We start from the raw sequence: 6,331 nt of genomic DNA, 5'->3' as shown, positions 1-6,331 counted from the left end.
ACTAGAGGAATGTTGTGTGATTTGTCAGTGCTATACTGCACTCTGGCTTGCTCATCCCTTCCTTATGAGCCTTCTGTGAGAGGCTGTCCACTTGTCTACAGATGGGTTTTGGGTCTTCTGATGCCTAATACCTGATGGTGTCGACACCTTGTGATCACACAGGCTGGTGTGCTTCTTCCATGAGGGCTTTGTTGCTTCCCTGATAGATGGCTGTTTGTTTATCTTCAAACCTATAGGGTTCCCTGGATCGTTAAATCATCACATCACTTCCTTCCTAAGCAAAACCAAACCCCTGCCATTGAGTCCACTGTGAGTCACCAGGACCCAGGGGAGCGAGTGGAACTAACTGCCCCAGTAGGCGTTCGTTCCAAGGCCGTACATGTTTACAGAAGCAGGCTGCCACCCTTTCTCCCACGCAGGGGCTGGTGGGTTCAAACGGCCCCCCTTCGGGTTAGCAGTCACGTGCTTAGCCACTAAGCTACCAGGGCGCCTCTCCCTAGCACCCCTGACTTGCCTTTTGACTTAGACCTCGTACGCAGCACCAGCTTTCTTTGTTCTCATTTTCGGGTTTTTCCTTCAGAGCTGTTGTTGAGAATACTTGTGGTCACTTTCCTGTAGGCCTGATTTCTTGCCAGTCGGGTCAAGCCCGTGTGCAGGGACAGCCGTGAGAATCACACGGCTCTCTGCAACCTTTCCCACTAGAAACAGGAAAGCACCTGGGCTTAGCAAAGATTCAGGGTCTGTGGTAGACACGGAGGGTCGTTCCTGTCTCGTGTGTGTGTGTGTGTGTGTGTGTGTGTGTGTGTGTGTGTGTGAGAGAGAGAGAGAGAGAGAGAAAGCTGTCCTCCGCAGAGAGCTGATTTGTCTCTTGTTCCAAATCTGGAGCCTCAGTGCTTACCTGTCCTGGGCTAACCCGGTGAGCAACAGGACGGAATCGGGACTCCCACCAGCTTCTGAACGCGACACTTGCCGCTCATCTGCTAAAGGAAGCCCCAAGTCCCCCTGGGTCGATCCCAAGGCCTTTTGCTCCTTCCTCCCAAAGGACCTCACTTCTTTCTCCCACGTCCACCCTGTTGTGTTGAGGAAAGTGTCCCCGATTTGATGATTCTTACTCCACTTCCAAATCATTTGTCTTTGTTCGGTGGTCTGTGTCCAAAGTGGCCTTCCTGTGTAAAATCGGCAACCTCCCTTACCTCCCCCCTCAGAGAGCAGGGAGCGCTGCAAGCCACCGCATAAGACACATGCTTCCCCGAATCGGGGCAGCGCCTCCTCCTCCCACTGTCCACTCCGTCACTCTGTGCCGTCTGTGACGCCTAGAAGCCTGACAGATTCCTTGCTCCTGCTCGATAGCGACTCCCTTCTTGACTGGCGATCGGGTCTCCTGCTGTCCCTTCCTCACAGTGGGGGCTGTTTCATTCTTTTGAGGTATGGATAGTGGCTCTCTTAAAAAGAAGGCAGATGGGAGGAGGTAGCACTGACGGAGCACCCAGTAGATGGATGCCAGCCAGGAGCCAGGCCTGGCACTGTGCATCCGTGATGGTGCTTTGAGAAGAGATGTGACGGAGTGTAAGTGTAGGGGCCAAGGTGACGTCGCTGGAAGAGGCAGCACTAACATCAAACCCTTACCTGCCTAACTTTGAAGCCTCGGCCTCCCTGCTGGGCCAGCCTCTCTGGCTCATTGATGGAACCAGAAACGAAAACCGTAGAAAACAGAGAAAGATGGAGAAGAACCCCTTCCAGAAGAAGCAGCAGCTCAACGCTCCCACCTGAAGCTGTTGCTCTTAAACCTTCTCTCTCTCTCTCTCTCTCTCTCTTTCACTAATCTCTCAGGCCCTAAAAGGACTCAGGCCATTTTCTGTAGGTCTCATGACCATCCTTGGTGAACAAAACCAGACCATCGTGCTCCCCTGAAAGTTTTCTCCCGCTACAGTGTGTGAGCTCTGTTGGCCGCGGCCTCCCTTGGCCAGCCTGCAGCTCGACAGCTGACCGTGAGTGACTGCAGGGAGCGTTAAGGGGGTGCGAGGAGTGGCCAGGCCAGGGCATGCTTGACGAGCTTCATGATTCCACGGCACCACCTGTCGGGACCCACCTAGAAGTCTTCCTCACGCACGCTTTCATCCTTGCCCCCTCCAGTTAAAGAATGGCAGGGCTGGGATAGGAAGGCTTAAGAAGACAAGTACCGTGTTTCTCACCGAGCCTGCTCACTCATCAACTTTTGGACGGTTCCTGGCGATGCGGAAAGCACTACCAGGGTCGAGCTCTCCCGGCGGTACTGAGGGTGGGAAAACCGCCTCCGGCCACACGGTCTGAGGGCTCCTTGCCCAGAAGAACTTTGAAAAGCTCCATGACTCAGCTGGTGTGCTAACCTTGAATGAGTCAGATGGTAAACTCGGAAACAAAACCCAGGGTCCTTTGCCCTATGCAACCAGAATTCCCCAAAGAGATGCCCCCGGGCATGAGAGCCTGCTGCGCTTTCCCCAGCTCTGCCCCGCTGACTCACTCCTTTGGCTCAGCTAAGTCCCCTTCTCCTTGTATGTGCTTCTTGGGAAAGAATCGACAGCTTCATTTTAAAAGGGCTTTTACTTGTGTCCTGCTTTCCCATCAGAGCGCCCGTGCCCTGCCCGGACAGTGCCTGTGTTCTCCAGCTCCTTGCAGACTGTCCTCAGTGCCACCCTCGTCTTCTCTGGGGCCCCCCTATCCCGCCTCCACCCACCCCCTTCACAGGCCCTCCTTTGTAGTCCCCCTGCTCGTGGCCCAGACCTCGGCCACAGGCCTTTCCTTTCACGCCAGAGGATGTTCATGTCTCAGCTTCCCCGCTAGACTGAAGACGAGTCTTCTCTCGCTCATGCTTGTTCCCACGGCGTCGGATGGACCCTCACGTAATTCAATAAACCCTATTTGTTGAATGAGTAAGCTTATCATTTTATCTTAAGGATCACCCTAGAATCTTAGGGTACACAAATGGGTCGGTTTAGCAAGACTTCCTTCTATAACGCATTCTTCTTGAAATTCTCAGTAACCACAGATCCCTTGCTTTGATGAGCAGCCAGTCCCACCGGTGGTCAGGTGGCTGTAACAGCCATAAAGCCTTGGGTCCAGACAACAAAACTCTACCTGCTTTCAACACCCTCACCCTGGCACTCGTCCTGGTGTTAGGCCGGGTTGCCTAGAGAAACAAATCCAGTGGCACGTATATAGCTGTAAGAACGAACTTTATATCAAGCAATAATTATATATCCAAAAGGCATCCCAGCCCAGTCCAACTGAAGTCTGTAAGTCCGATGGTAGTCCGTAGTCCCCTTCAGACTCACAGTTAGAAGGTCGGTGATGCCGAATGGTGAACCGAGAAGCAGGCCAGTGGGTGCAGAGACACATGGATGCTTCGTGGGGGAAACGCAGCAGGGTGCTGGCAGCTCTCGGGGGCAGGGGCAGGGGCAGAGCCCCAGCAAGCAGGAAGGAAGAGCCACAGAGAGAGATCATCTACTTTTCTTCCACAAAAGGCTAATGACATGAAGGAGGAGTCGTCATGCCTGACATGATTGACAGATTAGATTTGACCTCACCCCTGGCCAGGAGTGTCCGGTTGACGTCATTCCTGACACCACAGTACTGGTGTCACCCTCTTCCACGTGTAAGCCTTTCCTATACTTGAAGCGTGTTGGTGCTGGTCATTCGTCTCTAGATGCATTCTAATGTGTGTATCTCCCCCTTAAATGATCCTGTGGTCTTCTTAGAGCTTACAATTTGAAAATGGGCAGTCCTACTATAAGAGGAAGAATAGGAGTTCTGGGTTTGAGAGAAGAAGCTCTCACTTTTGATGTTAGTATATGAATATTCAGTGCCTTTTGTCATGTATCATCTCCAAATTTGTATTTCTAGTGTGGCCCTCGCCCCAAACCCCAGGTTCATCCACGTTCAGCACATTTGTCTGCACGTCCGCTAGACAGCTCAAGCAGAACTCCTGACCCTCCCCCCATCGTTCTCATTTAATTTACTGTACTCCCCAGCTTGCCCCAGGCCTAAGTCCAAAACCTGGGTCATTCTTGATTCATCTCTTCCTCACGGGGAAACCCTGTGCACCCAACCTTCAAAACCTTTCCAAATCCAGAACCTCTCAGCACTTTCAGTGATCTGAGCTCCTGACTGCCCTCACCTGGGTTGTCATGGTAACTACAGAAATGGTCTTTCTGCCCACACTCTTGCCCTTCTGGAGCCCATTTTCAACATGGCGGCCAAAGGAGAGAGACTGAAAAATAGACACCAGGTCCTCACACCGCTGTTCCCATTTCTGTTCCCAAACCACGAGCCCCACTGCCGTCAAATGAATTCTGACTCCTAGCAACCCTGCATAGGCTTCCAAAGCTGTACATCTTTATAGGACTAGATAGCCTCTTCTTTCTCCTGGGGAGGAGCTTCTGCATTTGAACTGCTGACCTTGTGCTTAGAGTCCAACGCTTACCCAACACTGCCATGACGCATTCAATCTTGAGGACTAATGATAGAATGCCTTGGTACCTTTTCTACCTCGCCGCCTCCTGCTTACCTCCTGGCTCACTCCACTCTCGCCTCCCTGACCTCCTTGCTGTCCTCCAAACACTGCGGCCATGTTATCTCTCAAGGTCTTGGCCCTGCGCACTTTCTGCCTGGAACCGCCTTCCCCAGCTCTCCAGGGAGCTCCCTGCCTCACTTCTTTGAAGGCCTTCTCACCCCACGTAACACCGTGCTTCTGAATCCGGCTGTTTTCCGTAGCATTGACTTATTCTACTACACTATAACATTTACTTACCCTTATCCTTGAATCGTTGTCTACTACCCTGCAGTTGAAGGCCAGGCCCCAGGAGCAGGGACTCGTGAGCCCACCAGGGCCATCTTCAATTTCACAATCCTGCAGCTCCTTCCAACAAAGAGCCAAGAGCCACTTCCATCCGTTTCCAGAAGAGTGACGATTCAAATGGGTGATCCCATGGTTATGAACGAAGTAGACAGGAAACAGGATTTTCCACTCTTAATTCTAGCAATTGAATAACTGACTTTGATTATCTGAGATGGTGTGACTCTCTTACAGATTGTCACTTAGAAAACCCAGAGGGTCAAGGACCGTGAGAGAAGACCATATGCACACAAAAAAAGACAAATGATGCTTTTTAACTTTTCTTTTTATTTTGCGAAGAAGTGAATCAGAAACTGGAAGTTTTGGGCAGAGATGGTAACATTTCTTTGGATTAAACATTTTGGTGCCATGCACATTCAGAAAGCCGTCCCGTTCCGTCCCTTTCTCAATGGTGTGCCAGTGCCGAACTCTTCTCGTATTCGTCTTAGGCCTGCCCGTGCTGAACCTGACGCAGATAGGGTGTAAGGTAGAGTGATTAGGAATAAGGTGCTTGACCAGTGTCTTGGCTGTTGGATTCTGGTCTGATGTCCAAGCTGCTGTCCTGACTGGGGCTCAGCACTGTGGAGGCTGCTGCTGCAGTTGCCTCCACCTCCACCCCCACTTCCTGACATTTGGGTGGAAGCAGGAATGTGCTACAATGTTCTTTGGCGGAGCACAGAATTCCAAAGGTACACTTATCAGTTCTGATTAGGGGGGTGTTGGATGACTTCAGTGTGCCCTCTGTGACTCAAGGGGGTGGTAGCTGACCCGACACAGTGGAACCGAACTATCCAGACGCAGCTGGTCCCCTTCCAAGGGAGAGTCGCACGTCACACTGCACCAGGGACCCTGCCGTCACACCAAGCTTTGCAGTTGCCTTCAAAGTCCCGTCTTCTCCTGGGTAGCCTAACTGGTGCTTTGAGAAAAGATTTTTCTTTTTATCTAACCCAAATTAATTTAAAGCTCAGTTCAGTGAATAAGAAGATTGAATGTTGGACAATATGTTTCTTGATTTATAAAGAAGAACATCATGACTATCAAGTACTAAGACTTAGGGATGGTCCCAAGTAGGGAAAGAGCATGGCTCATACACTATTGCTACACACACACACATGCCACCCAAAAGGATTTTCAAAATATTTTGAACTACACATCCCTGTAATTGCTTGTAAGGTTTTAAGATGATTCATTTGGACATATAATTTTTAACCTGAGTCTACATATGAGTTTGAATTTTATATATATATATAGTTGCGCCCACTAAATTTAGGAGCCCTGGTGGTGTAGCGGTTACATTTTGGGCTGCTAACCACAAGGTCAGCAGTTTGAAACCACCAGCCACTCTGCAGGAGCAAGAAAGATGGGGTTTTCTACTCCCATAAAGAGTGACCATCTCAGAAACCCACTGGGGCAGTTCTACCCTGTCCTATCTGGCTGCCGTGAGTTGGAATTCACTCGGCA

At 50.8% G+C, this 6,331-nt stretch overlaps 1 protein-coding gene across 2 annotated transcripts in view; it reads left to right on the top strand.

Moving 5' to 3' along the window:
• The window catches only part of CHN1 (chimerin 1), an 89,047-nt gene that overhangs the window by 79,119 nt on the left and 3,597 nt on the right, over nt 1-6,331 (top strand). The gene's annotated exons all lie outside the window — the stretch shown is intronic.

Source organism: Echinops telfairi, unplaced genomic scaffold (genome assembly GCF_000313985.2).
Source record: "Echinops telfairi isolate 266 unplaced genomic scaffold, ASM31398v2 ScPeMD7_3;HRSCAF=10, whole genome shotgun sequence".
Lineage (NCBI taxonomy): Eukaryota > Metazoa > Chordata > Mammalia > Afrosoricida > Tenrecidae > Echinops > Echinops telfairi.
The sequence above is the reverse complement of the archived record's forward strand: the minus strand, read 5'-3'. Positions and strand labels throughout refer to the sequence as shown.